Raw genomic sequence first — 19,315 nt, 5'->3', positions numbered from 1 at the left:
ACGTTTGTTAGTTTTTAAATGACATATTTGTTTACATTTAAAATGAAATAGATCACACGCAAATGGTTTTTCTCCTGTTTCATTTTATGAACTTTAAGATAATGTTGTGCCGAGGCTTCGTACAAATAGTCAATTTTTTTAAAAGGTTATTCACCATTTTGTATCTTTACATGTGTTTGAAGATTACTTCGTCGCGAGCATCCAGATGCACATACATTGCATAAATAAGATTTTTCACGAGTATGTTCTAGTATATATTCATTTCATGTGTTTTAAGAAAACTAAGTCGCACCCATTTATATGAATATACGTACATCGTATTTATAAGGTTTTTCACCAGTCACCAAAAATGCCGGAGCGGCTTAAGAGTTGGCCTATTGCGTCGAGGGTCTCAGGTTCTAAGCCTCGGTCTGGCAAGTACGCATATTATTCGCGAGAATCTATATGAACATACATTGCATTTATTAGATTTTTATTCAGAATGTGTCATTATAGGTATTTTTAAACTTTAATTGGCGAGCATCTATATGAACACAAATCGCATTTGTCAGGGTGTCCACCATAATTGTCATTCCACATATTTTAAGACTACAAGGTATTTTTAAATGAAATATTTGATTACATTTCAAATCATAATCATCACCAGCAACTGGTTTGGAAAACAAAATGCGTCATAATATGTAGGTATTTTAAGACTACCACATTGCGAGAATCTATACGAACACACATTGCATTTATTAGATTTTTCATCAGAATGTGTCATTGTATGTCTTTTAAAACTTTAATTCGCGAGAATCTCTATGAACACAAATCGCATTGGTTACACATCACCAGTATTGTCATTCCAGATGTTTTAAGACAACTAGGTATTTTTAAATGACGTATTTGATTACATTTAAAATCACAATCATCACCAGCAACTGGTTTGGAAAACAAAATGTGTCATAATATGTAGGTATTTTAAGACTACCACGTTGCGAGCATCTATATAAACATACATTGCATTTATTAGATTTATCAAAACTATTTGTCATCTCATGTATTTTTAAATTATTATGTTGCGAGCATCTATATGTACACTGATCACGATTAGATTCTTTATCACAATGTGTCATTTCATGTCTTTAACGACTACTGCGGGCACCATTCATTCTGCTTTGTGAGAAGAAGAAGATCGAAAAGGCTTCAAACTCTTGGTCGCTCAAAGGATGACAAAATTTAAAAGTGGTTAAGATCCTCAGCCATGAGTATACAACTAAGAAGTGAAGAGAAGACAACTAATTTGCGAGCATCTATATGAACATTCATCGCATTTATAAGGTTTTTCATCACTATTGTCATTCCATAATATGTTTTAAGCTTGCTAGGTATTTTTAAATTACATATTTGATTACATTGGAAATCACATTCATCACACGCAAATGGGTTTTCTCTTCATTTTGGAATGTGTAAGTTCATAAGTTTTTTCATTGAATAAATTTATGTTTTTTGAATATGTTTCTGATATTTCTTCCATTTACCTTCTGTTGAAAATAATGTAATTTCTATGCCATTTTACCATAATATTTACAAACTTATTTCGGAAGTCCTAACTTTTAGCTCAACTATTGGAAAATAATAAGACGGTTAGGTATTACAAAGATTTTACCACTGCGTTTCATTGGTTAGATTTTTATCTAGATTAATACTGTAAACATCTTTACAGTCTTTTGATGTTAGGAAATTGAAAAATCAAGAGTTACGTATTTTTATCAACATAATAAATAGCTAAAAAAACAATGTTCTAAATATCGGATGATCTTGATTTTTTTTTCTAGAAAACTTATATAAGTATAGACATTTTATCCGTGGTAAACTCAAAATACCAAAACTATCGACTTACCAACTTTTGGCAGCTACGTATTGAATATGTTGTTTAAGAACTCATAAACTTACACATTCAGGAGAAAAACCAGTTGCGTGTGATGATTGTGATTTGAAATGTAATCAAATATGTCATTTAAAAATACCTTGTAATCTTTAAATATGTGGAATGACAATACTGGTGGTGTGTCACAAATGCGAATTGTGTTCATATAGATGCTCGCGATTAAAGTTTAAAAAGACATACCATGACACATTCTGAAGAAAAATCTAATAAATGCAACGTATGTTCATATAGATTCTCGCGAATAATATGCGAACTTGCCAGACCGAGGAATAGAACCTGAGACCCTCGACGCAATAGGCCAAATTTTTAGCCGCGCCGGCATTTTTGGTGACTGGTGAAAAACCTTATAAATGCAATGTATGCTCATATAGATTCTCGCAACTTAGTCATCTTAAAAACAAACAAGTGACAAATTCTGGTGAAAAAAAATTAAAATGCGATGTATATTCATATAAATGGGTGCGACTTAGTTGTCCTTAAACACATGAAATGAATATATACATATAACATAGAACATACTCGTGAAAAATCTTATAAATGCAATGTATGTTCATTTGGATGCTCGCAACGCAGCAATCTTCAAACAAATGTAAAGATACAAAATCTTGAATAACCTTTTAAATAAATTGACCAGGTACCTACTTATACGGAGCCTCGGCACAACATTATCTTAAAGTTCATAAAATGAAACAGGAGAAAAACTATTTGCGTGTGATCTATTTCATTTTAAATGTAAACAAATATGTCATTTAAAAACTCATAAACGTGATGAATTTAAATATAAATGTTAAAGGATATGTAGGTCAATACGTTGTTTAAGAACTCATAAACTCACACATTCAGAAGAAAACCATTTGCGTGAAACAATTGTCGAAGATGTCAGAGGCAATAACTTTTTAAAGTACCTACCTACAAAACTTCATTTGATATCGATTCTGAAGAGCATAATATGAAGTTTTTGTCTAACACTTCTCTCCTAACATAATACCTACCAGAACTACAAGCACACGTTGTACCATCTGGAGAAACAGAGAAAAAGAAAAAAATCATAATACCTATGCAAATATTATTAGGAAGAGTTAAGTGCCTGCAAGGTACCTCCTATATACAAAATAAATATAAATGTCATTCCAATATCTGTACCTCAGAGGCAGACGGATGCAACTCCGTTTTTGGGGAAAATGAGTTTTTTTAAGAATCGTCATGCTAAAGGCTTTATCTATTAGTGGCAGAGAGATGAAAGTCCTAGTCCAAGATATGCATAGAATAAAGATGCAAGTGCCATACCTACCTTAGAGGCAGAAGGATGCAAATCGAATAATCCACTAAGATAAAATTCTCAGAAACCGTCTGCAATATGTACTAGACGAGAACCAGCCAGGAGAACGAGCTTTAGAGGAGGATACAGCACTATGGACCATAATATTATCCAAGTCATCAGAGAAATCAGAGCGGTAACAGGAATACAAGCTGCCGCTATCCGTGGGTTTTATAGACCATGAGAAAGCGTTCGATTCCAAAAAGAAATTTTCAATACTCGATGCACTCAGAAATCGAGGAATCCCCGGGCGCTATATAAATATTTTCAATAATATATACAGTAGCGCAACAACATCTCCATAAACCATCGCGCATTTCCTATTATCAAAGGAGGCCGACAAGGTGATACAATCTCACCTAAACTATGTACAGCTACATTTTAAGACTAATTTAGACAACTTGATTGGAATGACACGAGTCCCCATAAATGGAGAATACGTGAGTCATCTACGCTTTGCCGATAACAATAAATAGTCGTTTTCAAGACTCAGAAGGCCTCCAAAGCAGAATGCAGTAACTCGCTAGAGTAAGCAACAAAGTAGGCTTGAAAATAAATGTATCAAAGAAAAAAGTCATGTTAAACTGCTTTGCGGGCCAAAAAGAGATCCTCATCAATGGCATTCAGCTCGAACAGGTGAAAAAATACATCTATCTGGCACAATAAGTGTCTATAGATGGATGTATATTTGATGAAATTGTTCGCAGAGTAAAGCTAGGCTGGAGTGCTTTTGGCCGCCTGAATCATTTCTTCGAAAATGCCTAAAGTGCAAAGTGTTCAACCAGTGTGTACTTCCCGTAACCACATGCGTGTGAAACATTGAGCCTAAGTAAAAGAGAGGTCCAGAAACTTAGAGTAGCACAACGTGGTATGGAAAGGTGTATGCTGGGCATAACGCAAAAGGACCAAAAAAAGGAATGAGTGGATAAGGGAACAGACAAGGATTAATGATGTGATAGAGTTTGCTAAAAACCTCAAATGGAAATGGGCTGGAACATGGCTCGAAGAAAAGATAATCGTTGGACAAATTTAGTCATCCAGTGGTATATCCAAGAGGTAAAAAACATCCGCAAGGTAGACCTAGAGGCCGCTGGATCGATGAAATGATAAAGTTCTGCGGAAAACCTTGGCAACGCAACGCACAGGAATGAGAGAAGTGGAATGAGAGGAGATTAGCGAGGCCTTCATCCAGCAATGAATAGATTCAGGCTGCTGATGATGATGATGACATAATAATTTTTTTTTTTAAAAATGTGTTTTGCTTTGTAATATTTATACCTATATATTTTTTAACTTATAAATTGTTTTATTTTGGCTAGGTAAATAAGATACAAATCCACATTAACAAAATATCTTTAGAGGCAGAAGGATGCAAATCCACACTACGTTTTTTATTTTATTTTTTTTAGATATAAAATTGTATTATATTTATTCCTTTCTTACATATTCCAGAAGTACTTTAATTGAATTAGAATAAAAAAATAATGATTATTCTATGTTTATTTTCTTAGAAGTTATGAGTATTCGTTTAAAATAAAAATTGTTTTTTGGCTCTCCTGAACAATTGGGTATTTGGATTTGCATCCGTCTGCCTCTGAGGTACAGATATTATCTTTTGAAGAAAATATCGTTGCATAAAAATATATTGCATTTTCAAAAATATGCATACTTAATTGTATTCTAATAACTTATTTATTTTTATTACGGATCATAAATTGTTAAAAAACAGTAGGTAAGAATAATTATTAATTACTGCTTTTTCCCGTATGCAACTGACATTGATCTGTTCAAAATCATAAATAAAATAATAAATGTTAAGAATGTTGAATGTTTTTGTAATTTTGTCACTTTTGTGTAATCAAAATATCAATTTTTAGGTAGTCTATCATAAACCGACATATTTAGTGAGCATACACCGTTTTGTCTATATTGTATAGGTTCTTTGGACTGGATGTTCCAAACGGATGCGGTTGTTTTCGTATGGACATTTTGACGTGGTACTTAGTGAAAATTGAACAATGCGAATTTTTCGCGTAATATAAATGGAAAAACAATAACATAACACCTACCAGAACTACAAGCGTACGTTGCACCACCTGGAGAAACAGAGAAAAAGAAGAAGCAAATATTATTAGGAAGAGTTAAGTGCCTGCAAGTTAACCCCTTTATATAAAAAAATATAAATGTCATTCCAATATTATCTTTTGAGGAAAATATCGTTGCATAAAAACATACCTATTGCATTTTTCAAAAGTATGCATACCTAATTGTATTCTAATAACTTAACGGTATTTATTTTTATTACAGATCATTTTAAAAAACAGTAGGTAAGTATAATTATATAATTGACTGCATTTTTCCTTATTAAACTGACATTGATCCATTCAAAATCATAAATAAATAGATAAATGTTAAGAAAGTTGAATGATTTTGTAATTTTGACACTTTTGTGTAATCAGATTGTCAATTTTGTGGTAGTATATTATAAACCGACTTATTTAGTGCACCTTACACCGTTTTGGCTATTTTGAGGAGACTCTTTTGACTGGATGTTCCAAACGGATGCGGTCGTTTTTGTTCAGGACATTTTGACGGGGTACTTAGTGAAAATGGAAAAATGCGAATTTTTCGCGTAATTTAAATGGAATAACAATAAAAACTTCATGAAAAATCATGTAATTAAATTACTCAAAGGTGTGCATTTAAAAAATGTGGAAAAAAAATGTTTGGTTTTAAAACTTGACGGCCACTCAAAATCTAATTACTAGCTTAATATAAGAGATAAAAATTTTTTAAATCGTGCTAAAAGTTTACATAAATTAACTTAATCGGATGGCCTAAACAAAAAAATTTTAAGGCAAATTTAATGGTTCAAGTATCAAGTCACTAAAATTTAAAAAATAATATCTCTCACGATATAATCGATAAAACAAAAAAAGCACGTGCACAAACGTAAGCCAATAATAGACAAATTGATGACTTAATAAAAAGTTAAAAAAGTTTGTTGGGTGGTTCTACTTAACGATCATTAAATATTTCATATAGAATAACTCACGCACTATATGAGAAAAAAAATAAAAAAGTATGCAGAATTGCGCACTAGCTAAGCAGCAAGAGATTTAACTACAAAATATTTTTTTAAACCCACCCAGTCAGGTTTTGCATACAAACTTTAAAATTGAATAGCGCGCTGAATATAAGTGAAAAAGCAAAACAAAATCGTGCACTAACGTTCACTACCAAGGCACAAGTGTTTACAATTTAAATTTAAGGAAAAACACATGTTTTGTGACACAAGTATCCAGCATTTAGCTGGGTCACCCAAATTGAAATGCGAATAACCCCCTTAATGTGCGTGCACAAACGAAAAAAACGCGTGCACAAACGTGCACTAACGATGCACAAACGAATGCACTCGAAAAAAGTTGAAATTTCAACATTGGGTGACCCAACGTTTAGCTGGAACACCCAATTTGAAATTGGAATTTTTCGGTTATTATAGGTGCACAAACGAAAAAAAATCGTGCACAAACGTGCACTAACGATGCACAAACAAATGCACGCAAAAAAGTTAGAGTTTTAACATTGGGTGTTCCAGGTAAATGGACCTGTAATTAAATTATTCAAAGGTGTGCATTTTAAAAAATGATAAAAAAAATGTTTGGTGTTAAAACTTGACGGCCACTCAAAATCAAATTACTAGCTTAATATAAGAGATAAAAATTTTAAAAATCGTGTTAAAAGTTAACATAAATATACTTAATCGGATGCACTTAACAAAAAAGTTTTTAGGCAGATTTAATGGTTCAAGTATCAAGTCACTAAATTTAAAAAAATAATATCTCTCACGATATAATCGAGAAAACAAAAAAACACGTGCACAAACGTAAGCCAATAATAGACAAATAGATGACATAATAAAAAGTTAAAAAAGTTTGTTGGGTGGTTCTACTTAACGTTCCTCAAATATTTAATATCGAATAACTCACGTTCTTTATGAGAAAAAAAATAACAAAGTATGCAGAATCGCACACTAGCTATGAGTCAAGAGATTTCACTAAAAAAAAAATTTTAAACAAACGCAGACAGGTTTTGCATACAAACTTAAAAAATAAATAGCGAACTTAATATAGGTAAAAAAGCAAAACAAAATCATGCACTAACGTTTACTACCAACGCACAAGTGTTTACAATTTAAATTTAAGAAAAAACCCAAGTTTAGTGACACAAGTATCCAGCATTTAGCTGGGTCACCCAAATTGAAATGTGAATAACCCCCTTAATGTGCGTGCACAAACGAAAAAAAAGCGTGCACAAACGAATGCACTCAAAAAAAGTTGAAATTTCAACATTGGGTGACTCAACGTTTAGCTGGAACACTTAATTTGAAATTGGAATTTTTTGGTTATTATAGGTGCACAAACGAAAAAAAACGTGCACAAACGTGCACTAACGATGCACAAACAAATGCATCCAAAAAAAGTTGGAGTTTTAACATTGGGTGATCCAGGTAAATGGACCTCTACAAATAAGTTTGTGGCTAACTAAAATTTTTGCGGAAATATAAAAAAAAATAGAAATATGGCAACACTGTCCCACGTAGAGAGATAGCAACACTAAGCTACGATGACAGGTGTTAGTTGAAAGTTATAAGAACGTCTTTGTCCTCGAGCTGATAAATACTTACGCAGAATGGATGTAAAGCGCGAACCAGACGAATTCCAATCAGATGCAGAGCAGCAGCATTGGTTTGATGTACCCATAGAGAATGCAGACGCAACGGATGGCGATATCTACATAAAGCAAGAATGCACAGATGACGCCAACAGTATTATTGAGGTTAGTTTTTTTAAGACAAATTGTATCATACCTACGCCTAAAGATATTAAAAAAGATCATTTAGACGTTAGTTCTGTTGTCAGTTTAGTCGAGGTTTCCGTTTTGGTCCGTTCAGTATTAAAACAGCAGTGCATTAGACGATCAGCTTAGTTGCAACGGCAGCTATCTAGGGTTGGTTTGTATTGAAGTATTATCACTTACTGGAATAATTACTATACGTCAGTTGTAATTTTTACAGCACATCTTTTGGCTGTGATAAATTTTAGAGCCAGATAGACAGTTGTGACTGAAAACTTATTGTAATTGTTACAATAAGTGCTATTACTTCGATACAAACCTACCCTAGATAGCTGCCGTAGGGGCCGAAAGTAGTCTTGTGTATGGAATAGATGCGCAGTTAGGGAGCAGCGATTATTATATTATATTTACGTATTTTTTATCAACTAAAATGACTACCTACCTATTATCTTTGTAATAACTTTCTAAACATATTATATTGGTTGGGATAATACACTACCAACCTATATTTGAATAAATAATAATATTTCAATAGAAATTAGAAAAATAATATATATAATACGGTAATACACCTTAATTTACAGGTAAATTGAACTGGGAACTCTAAAAACGGAATACACGTCAGTTTAACTGACAGTTCAACTGAAACGGAGACCGATCGGACAGCAAAATTGATATTTAAAATCACCTAAACGAGAACTAAAATAGTACAATTGGCAAAGATCCAAAAATGACCTGATTTCACATCACAACATAGATATAATATATCTATGTTGTGTATATTATAATATTATATTGATATGTAAGGGTTTCTTTGAAGTTGATGATTGACCAGCGCCCACTTTGACATTTAAAAAAAAATCTAGTGGCCCCCAAATTTGTTAACTTATCTTTTTACTTTAACATCTGTTGCGTATCTTAAAAACAGTTATTGCAAATATAATTATTATATGGATAGGATAGATAGGGTGTGACCCATATCCTATTTCTGAGTTCAAAGAATGTTTCAATGAGAGGAAATAAAACTACTTAATCATATTTAGAAGTATTTTTATTAACATGAAAAGAAAGCTTTGAATTTAAAACTTATCTATCGTGAAGGATGCATCTGATGCATTTTGACGAGTCTGTTATCGGAAATCGCAGACAATTTTATTAAGTTAATTTAACCATGGACTATGTACATGAAACATAAATCTGCATCCACATCATTACATGCGTAAGCGACTCTAATTAAACCATCTATGCGAAACTCCAAGCATTCGAGTAGCAAAGCGCATCTCAAGTGGTGTCGTGTCTAGATTCCGTCGGATTTTTATAGATAGAATTTGTCTGCCATCGCTCCTCTAGATTTCCTTAACGCCCCCTAATTTTCTTTGAGCTTTCTACTGCCTGAAAGCCTCCAGCGCCCACAAGGGGGCGTTATCGCCTACTTTGAGAAAGACTGATTTATTCTATCATTATTTCATTGGTGACTCCAGTAATAGTGCTGCAGATGACTGCTTGACCATTTCGTCACCGTTCTGGCAGTAGACACTTATTCAAGTTTTATGTTGCATTAAATTAATTTGTTGTGTAAATAAAATTTTATTTAAAAACATGCAGTTCTCTGCAGTGGGGAAAGTGTGCTGACAAAATCGATAGTGTTTTTTATTTACAGGTGTCACTGTAAAATTATATTTATATTAAAACATTTAATATACCTAGTAAAAAAAATTCAAAGCCTTGCGGTTCTTTTCTGAAAGAGTTAAAAAGTGGAGGAAAGTCGGCGAAGAGATGAAGTTATATGTGAGCCAACATTGTGGTATTACGATCTGCTTTTGATTTTCACTTTATTTAGTAATAAATCAAATGATGAACTGTTTATTCGTAAATAATTTTTAAAATCATCGGGATAGTTTTAAAGTACCTAATTCGTACCTAATGTCAGTCTTTAACGCAGATTTTTCGTTTTTTGTTATTTTGACTTAACCTTACACTTACGACTGCACAAGTTACAGCTAGATTTCTTCTTTGTATATCCATTATAATATACAAATCAAGCGTGTACAGATGCCTTCTTGTATAAAAATAAAGCTAAACTAGTTCACGCGACAATCACACACTCCTGCTAAAACCATTGAATTGTTGTACGCCCCGAACGACTTCCAGGATCACGCGTTAATGAACGCGCGATATGCCTTCAGACGCTCAATTCCAGAGCGTGCTCCTCAAAACGTTGTCCTATCGCGCTGGATATAGGTAGTTGAGATGTAAATTTCAGCAGCAGACATCTGACACGCTCAATACCGGGTTCTGGCGCGTACAAGCCTGAACACGCGGTAAGAAATATGCGTGTAAAGGCCGCCGCTGTCAGAACGATATACCTACTTATCAGCCTGATATAAAAAGTCTCGCAAAATCATAAAACAAAAATTAATGTGTTAATAAATGTTTTTAAATTTCCATACATGTTATGTCCATCATTTTTTTTAATATTCCATAAACAAAAAGTTAGGTATTAATGGATTTCAATAAATATGATTTAGTTAGATTATTATCATGTATGGGTCTAAAAGAGAATGGCACGTGCCACAAATTAAAAAAAAAGTTGGCTTATTTTGGCACGCCGATCAAACAGGCGATAATTTTCTCTCTATTGTTTTGATTTGATAACAAAACATATTACCTCAAACATTATTATACTTACATATAATGTTTGAGGCTTTCACGGTTGTTTTTATCGTAGTCGATTTTTGGGTTCCACCGTGTGTCATTCCTTCTTTCCTCGACGTTTCGATATGACATAGTATCTTCAATTTCATTTCTTGGTAATGGCCTCTGCTACGAGCCCGAAACGTCGAGGAAAGAAGGAAGGACACACGGTGGAAACCCAAAAATCTACTATAATATATGCATACAAATTTCACCGTGTTTAGTGTGTATGTACAATAGTTTTTACTGAAAATACTTCTCAGTATTATTGTGGCAAGACTTTTCTAACATTACCTTGAATATATCGTGTCTGTCACGTTGCTCCTGGTCCTTACAACCCGAACCCTCGCATTCATGTAACGCAAGAAAATGCGGACGTTTCAAGTTGCAATTTCGAGGCTAGTTTTTGGAAACTAATTTCTTTTACAATCACTTTAGATTGAGAATAACAATGATTATTTTAATATTATAAAGTAGTGTTGCTTTTTTTTACAAACTATGTAGAAACATGCGATGATATTAAACTTTGTTTCAAAAAAATACTTGTTTATAATATAATTTGACAGTTACGATACCTACATCTGTGATAAAGGTTAGTTACCTAGATTATCTACTAATTCATGTTAAATATAATTATTATAAATACATTGTTATATGTTTTTACCTATACATCATAATATGGATGGTTCGTGAACTAAAACTGGTTTTTACTGTGTTTACAAAATACAATAACGCTTCTTTGGCATAAAGCCCATTGACGCAGCGAGGCAGCGCTCGCGCAAAATTTCTACAAGTGGCGCGTAAATCATCGAAAATACAACGTAATCAAATACGCCAGCGCACACTGGACTTGACGATGCCTTGTGTCCCGCCTGCCGCATGAGTCACCGTTTTTCGCTTCTCGGCGATACGATTTAATGAAAATACAAAGAAGTCCATTCATTGAACACGGCAACCAAAATCACGCTGCTCGAGGCGTCGTCAATCGACGGGCGAAAAGCAATTATTTAATAACAGAGAACTCTTTGTTCCGTGTCCTATATTTCGCTGGTTGAATAATGTCATCGTAAATATTAATTACAAGCCTCGAAATAATATAATATTTTTATTGCTTTGTTATGAGAGACGCTGCAATAATAATTATTTTGTGCTGCTTGGGCCGCTTATTACATAGGTGAAGGGTAATGCGCGGCAAGAGACGTGTGATTATGGTTATGAATAAACGCTTCATCCGCCGACTTCGCCCGCTCGACGCGTTCTATGGGCACTATCGCTTTCAGTGCCCTTATATGGCGGACCTCTCTAATATAAAATCTGAGACAGATGATCAACAAGCTGTAGTCAAGCGCGAAATTTAGGAAGATGTTTCACACCCATTATATGATGACGATCCTCAAGCGGGTTGTTCGTATTTAGATTACAGGCCAATAATTGTAAGTAGATATAATGTGTGTAGGGACACATTATGTACCCGCTATCGATGTTATCAATTTATGTGCAGGTCACATCATGTCAACATGAAAACAATCAAACTAGTGGGTGATTAGAAAAAGCTTTGAGAAAAATAAATTTAAAAAAACCTGTGTCTAATTAACCTAATATATTAACTTAGTCCATGAAGCACTATTATTTTATATTTTATACATTTAAAATAAATAAATACGACAATCTAAAGTCGAGTAAAAGTGTGTCAATCAATGTGTTGTTGTTTTAGAGAGAATTTTTTTTGAATTGAAGTATTGGCAGCATAAATTAGCAGTCAGAAATTGCGTTACAAACATTATCTGCCGAATAATCCGAGATCCAACCGTCCGGTTTGATTTGTTTCGTTCAGTTTGGTTTATTTTGCTGGAAATAACTTTGATAACAGTAACTAGGTACCAGTTCACGCGATTTGCTCGAAACCGGAAGTTAATAACCAATGTGACATGAGACACTTATAACCACCGAATGTACCATACAAATTACCTCCCATTATCCATTAAAGTATAATTTTATTATCAACACTAAAGTGTGCGTTAGTGTAATAAAATACTCAAACATTACGAGTAGCTTCAACTGTAAGGTGTATGTTGGACATCACGAGTCAATACTTTAAAACGTATTATGCCTGATATAGATAAAAGTACCTACGCGATGTGATCCAGCTAAACTGGTGAGATGGAATTAGGCCGGACTATCGCTCGTTGAGTTTAACTTCATTTGCCAAATGCAGCCATATATTGGCGGCCACTGACCTCCCATTATGCTTAGAATATAATTATCAACGCTAGTCATGCGATTGACTATCATGCGAGAAGATTTTAATTATTATTTTAACGGAGGCAGTCAAGAGTACGTGGTGTGATGCAGCTATGCTGATGAGATGGAATTGGTCCGGAATATCGTTCGTTGAGTAGACGTTGATTTGCCAGATGCAGGCACACATTGGCACCCACTGACAGCAGAAAAAAGAGCTGTTTTACCGTTACATAATATTAATAATGTTGTTATTTTCAGAATCGTGAAACCGGTCTGATTAATATAAAGTCTGAGAATTACGAAGAAGCAGTCGTCATCAAAGAAGAATTTGTTGACAACAAAATCCGTCAAACCGATAATCAGAATCCCCAATGTTCCTCTGATCCACAATACAGGCCATTAGATTTGGTATGTTCAATTATAAAGATTAACCCATTCAGGTCAAAATGGATGATTTGCTAGCGTTGTTCAATCGTGACTCTATTCAAGTTGTTTTGCCAGTCTATACTAATCAATGACTAGTATGATTAACAATATGAGTGATTAGTAATTATAAATGCCAAGTTACGGCAGTGTCATAGATTAGTTTGACAGTTAACCATGTCGTAAGTTCTATTTTAACAAAAAAACAACCAATCCTTATAATATGTACTTGATAAAACACATTGCATCAATGCTACCTATATGGGAGATTTTATTACTATTGAATTGAATAAACAAATCCTATTTTTTTCTAGATTTCTTCTCGGCAATCTTTCACACATAAACCACTGGACATCGTAAGAAAATATACAGTTAACAATACACTGGCCAATAACAACGTAACTGCATCCAATAAAATTGAAAATATAATACAGCATTCAAACGTTCAAGTTCTGAAATCATGCTTGCCAAAAGTGGTTCGAATTGTCTTGAGAAGAGTTACACATTTTCCACGTAACTTTATTTGCAATGATTGTTATGGAGTGTTTGAATCTGTAAATCATCTAAATAGTCATTATATTTCATGCACAAAGTCTCAGCATCCTGAGTTATACAAGACACATATTGGTAAAAAATTACATCAATGTGATTTATGTTTTAAAATATTCTCTCGAAGTAGTCATCTTAAAAATCATAAAATGACACATACAAATGAAAAACCACATCAATGCGATGTGTGTTTAAAAAAATTTGCTCAAATCAGTACTCTCAAAACACATAAAATGATACATACTGGTGAAAAACCACTACACTGCGATGTGTGTTTTAAAAAGTTCATTGCAAATAAAGGTCTTAAACGACATAAATTAACACATATTGGTGAAAAACCACATCAGTGCGATGTGTGTTTTAAAAAATTTCTGCAAATTAGTTATCTCAAAATCCATAAAATGACACATTCTGGGGAAAAACCACATCAATGCAATGTGTGTTTTAAAAAGTTCATTGTAAATAATGATCTCAAAAGACATAAAATGACACACACTGGTGAAAAACCGCATCAATGCGATGTGTGTTTAAAAAACTTTACTCAAATCAGTACTCTCAAAACACATAAAATGACACATACTGGTGAAAAACCACATCAATGCGATGTGTGGTTTTAAACAGTTCATTACAAATAGTGATCTTAAAAGACATAAAAAGACACACATACTGATGAAAAACCACATCGTGAGTCCTGTTTCAAATCTAGTTCCTATACAACATAATACCTAACTACCAATTGATTGAGATAAAAATTGCTAAACAAAAACTAAAGGTATACGTAGCTTCAAAAATTAGAATGTCGTACGACATATGAAATGAAACCGAATAACAAAATAAATATTTGTGATCATTGAAACATCATAATAGTGATAACACTTCAAGTATCACGTCCCAACAAATGCGTCTCTTCTCGATGAAATAACGACCTAGCCATTGTTATTAGGGATAATCCTCAAACTGACTGATAATTCCACAAACGAGTCATAAAGTACCGCAAGAAAAATGAAGTAATATTCCATAGAAAAAAATTTGACAAGTGCAAATGTGACTATTTCAAAAGTTTTCATCGTAAAAAAATCTCACAGAAAACGCCTGATGATGCTGTACCCTTCAAAACAAACGAAGTGTCCGTGCAGAACCATACTTAGGAGCGTAAGTCCTTTGGATACCCGCCTAACTTTAAGTGACCGATTTCGACGACCTGTAAGTAAAATATTAATAAAATTTATATGTAAATAAAGAAACTTCTTTGCTTTTAATCGTTTGTTTTTCTATCCGAAATAAGTAGCACCTGTTCGCACAAGAAACTAGGTAGGTACATTAATATGAGATTCATCATTGTAACCCATATTATAGTTATTGCCATCTCCCGTCAGAGCGAAGAAGTGCATTCTCTTTCTTCGCTCGGTATGCTGGTTGCTGGTCATCGTCTGTTATTTCGACTTGGCAGTGAACAAATAAATATCTCGGAATGGTCTAAAACGGCGAATTTATTTTACTCATATTTATTTTACATTATATTATTACTTTTACATTTTTATCAATTTTTCGAAACGCGAGATGTATGTTATGTTTACAAATGCAATCTCTGGCAGCCTAAAATTTGTCGCTGTCGATCTCGCGGTGACGTCAGGGGTTACGTCAATTATTATTGTTCATATTAATTTTCAAGGTCTCGGTCACGGCGCTATGTATCAGAGACAGCTGATGGCTATTTACGAACCCGTAAGGTTCAAGTTCAATGTCACTACAATCTTATTGTTGGCCTAGGTCAGGGCCATATAGCAACACTAATTAATTTGGGATTCATGAACTATATTAATTAAAGGTCCATTTTTAATTTAAAATTTATTTATTTATCGTTATTTCATATAAAAGTTGTCATTCGTAAAATTGTTTATTATCTTTTATAAAACTTTGATATAGTATTTATACATTCTTTACAATAATTATATGAAACTATATTTTTTATTTTTTTTATTTACATAAAACTTAATTTATAAGTTAATAATTATTTCTTAATAAACTACTATACTACTAGGAACGACTGGCACTTTCCTAGATGTACCTATGGTACTTTTCGTCTATATACTTGTGAGTGACTCACTCACTACGCGAGTATTTGCGGGGTGACGTCACACACTGTGACGCACTTGCTCGAGCGGTACTCGTATGTACCGGTAGTCCCAAAAGTACCCGACCTGACGTATAGATAGTAGTTGTTGTTTGAAAATAGTGACTATGATAGAAAGTACCAACCATATAAAGCCTAAGTTTGAAGTTTGACGATGCTACGTTGTTCAGTTATTATTTGTCAGCCATCAACAGTGAACGTTCTCAGTGAATTTGTAAACATGGAAAAAATTGGTCAAATTTATGTGATACAATACTTTCTTTTGAAAGGCTCCAGTCCAACCAATATCAAAGCAGCACTAAATTCTACTCTGGGGGTGTCTGCTCCTTTGTTTACAACAGTAACATATTGGGTGGGTGAGTTTAAACGAGGCTGTACAAGCTGCCAAGACGAACATTGCAGTGGTCGACCAAATGAGGTGACCATGCCAGAAATGGTGACGAAAATCCACAAAATAGTATTGGATGAACGTCGATTGAAATTGCGCGAGCTAGTAGACATGGTAGGCATTTCAAAAAGCGCTGTAAATCACATATTGACTAAAAATTTAGACATGAGAAAGCTGTGCGCAACGTGGCTGCCGCGATTACTCACAATGGAACAAAACAGCATCGTGAGGATGTTTTGAATCGAGTGTTTGGCGAAGTTTCACAGCAATAAAGCAGAGTTTTTGCGTCATAACCATGAATGAAACATGGGTCCATTACTTCACACCTGAGACGAATGAATAGTCAAAACAATACACTGAAAAAGGAGAATCGGCTCCAAAGAAGGCGAAGACAGTTCCATCTGTAGGCAAGGTCATAGCGTCAGTTTTTTTGGATGCGCCTGGGGTAATTTTCATTGATTATCATCAGAAAGGAAAATCAATGAACGGCGTGTATTATGCAAACTTATTGCAGCGTTTGAGTGATGAAATCAATAAAAAACAACCGCATTTGGCGAAAAAGATAGTTTCGTTTCATCAGGACAATTCATCAGTTCACACATTCGTTATCGCGATGGCCAAAATCAATGAGTTAAAGTTCGAATTGCTTCCTCGCGCACCCTATTCGACAGATGTAGCTCCTCGGATTATTTTCAATTTCCAAATTTGAAAAAATGGCTCGGTGGTAAAAAAATTTCCAACAATAAAGAGGTGGAGTCGGCGTTTGATAAATATTTTGAGGAACTTGACAATTCTTACTATAAACATGGTATTAAAGCTATTGAACATTGCTGCAAAAAGTGTATCGACCTAAAAGGAGACTACGTAGAGAAATAAAAAAAATCCCAAATTTTTTGTGTTTTCTTTGTTAGGTCGGGTACTTCTGGGACCACCCTCGTAGGTACCTATTACTCCGCGAAAATTTTCTCGCAGGATTTTTTACCGGAAAATCCGACATCAAAGTGGCGCGGATTAAGACTGTTTAGCTTGAAGCGGCGAGACTTACTAATTTTTGTATAAAAAACGTCGATTTTTTATAAGAAGTCGGCGGGATTTTCCCAAAAATTTGACTTCACGGGACGTGAGACTCTGCCTACGATTTTAAGACTTTATCAATTCTCTCTTGAAACCTTGAGGAATCTAATCAAGAAATACTAAGGCTCATTTTGAAATATATTACAAAACTCTATAAACAGGAAAATGTAGAAAATATGCGTACATAACTTTTACATGACAAATTCAATGCTCGGGCGATGAACCAATGGGATTGTTTTTGTCCCCTTCTACAAGATAATTGATAAAATTTCCCGAGCAATAGAATCGCTTTTCCCCTTCTACTAGAAAAAAGGCAAAGGGCGTAATGCTCAATTCGTACCTACTTACCATAAACTTACAGTAAAATTGGTGAGTAGCCGAAATTCATCTGTTAACTATAGATTATAGAGTTAAGGAATCCTTTACCATAGACTACTTTTGTTATGAACCCGCCCCCTTCTGTATTACCATTTACCACTGACAGCTGCTGTCAAAATAAATTTACGTGTCTATAATACAGCCCATACACTCAAATTCATTTAACAATTATTGATCTCAATATGGATATTGCATATTGGAGTTTGCAGTTATTGCAAACAATTATGTAGGTACGCATGGTACAATGTAGAATTCGCGCAAAATGCCGATAATGGACAATCTCGAAAATAGAGAACCGAGATCTTCTGTTTTCGATTGAAACACAATACTTACGATAATATTATATTATGAATAATTGTCAACAGTCCTTAACTCATTCATTACTCATTATTAGGTAGGTAGTATATATTATTAATATAATGTTATGAGTAGGTAGGTAAAATTTCATAACATGACAAAAAAGCCACTGAAAAAGATTAGGTGCCTAGGTACGATGGTAGATATACGATATTTTAATTACCTTTTGCAAATTAAAACTGTTGAACAACTCTTTAATATCCGTGACATTTAATACGACATATTTTCCTTTACTTTCGTTGATTCTGTACATGTCTTAATTTAGTAAAACCGATTATCGAATTGAAATGTCAGTGTCAATGAATTATGAATTAAGTTTTCTTATTCGGATTTAGATATTTATGTAATATTAAACCAATAGATAGGTAGTTAAAATATATAAGTACTTAGTTACCTACACACCAACATGGTAATATTAGTTTTAAAGTTTGTTGGTAAATTGAACGATCAAGGGTTACGTATTTTTAACATAATGAATAGCTGCTAAAGAAACTATGTTTTAAAAATCGGATGAACTTGATATTTTTATATGGCAAACGTATATAAGTATAGACATCTTATCCGTGGTAAACTCAAAATACCTAAACTATCAACTTACCAACTTTTGGCAGCATCGTATCGAATACGTTGTTTAAGAACTCATAAACTTACACATTCAGTAGAAAAACCAGTTGCGTGTAATGAGTGATGACTTTGAAATGTAATCAAATATGTCATTTAAAAAACCTAGTAGTCTTAAAACATGTGGAATGACAATACTGGTGAACATACTAACGAATGCGATTTATGTTCATATAGATGCTCGTAAATTAAAGTTTTGAAAGACACAAAATGACACATTCTGATGAAAAATCTAATAAATGCAATGAATGTTCATATAGATTTTCGCGAATAATATACGCACTTGCCGGACCGAGGACCCTTGACGCAATATGCCAACGCTTAAGCCGCGCGGCCATTTTTGGTGGATGG

General features: G+C 33.8%; 1 long non-coding RNA gene across 1 annotated transcript; it reads left to right on the top strand.

The window, feature by feature from the left end:
• Window positions 1-7,870: 7,870 nt before the first annotated feature.
• On the top strand, window positions 7,871-15,269 carry LOC147076666 (uncharacterized). The gene is made up of 3 exons (XR_015069354.1): window positions 7,871-8,087; window positions 13,299-13,448; window positions 13,778-15,269. It is a non-coding gene; the product is annotated as an uncharacterized LOC147076666 (long non-coding RNA).
• Window positions 15,270-19,315: the final 4,046 nt, after the last annotated feature.

Source organism: Rhyacophila brunnea, unplaced genomic scaffold (genome assembly GCF_057557595.1).
Source record: "Rhyacophila brunnea isolate RB1 unplaced genomic scaffold, BYU_Rbru_1.0 scaffold_13, whole genome shotgun sequence".
Classification (NCBI taxonomy): domain Eukaryota; kingdom Metazoa; phylum Arthropoda; class Insecta; order Trichoptera; family Rhyacophilidae; genus Rhyacophila; species Rhyacophila brunnea.
The sequence above is the reverse complement of the archived record's forward strand: the minus strand, read 5'-3'. Positions and strand labels throughout refer to the sequence as shown.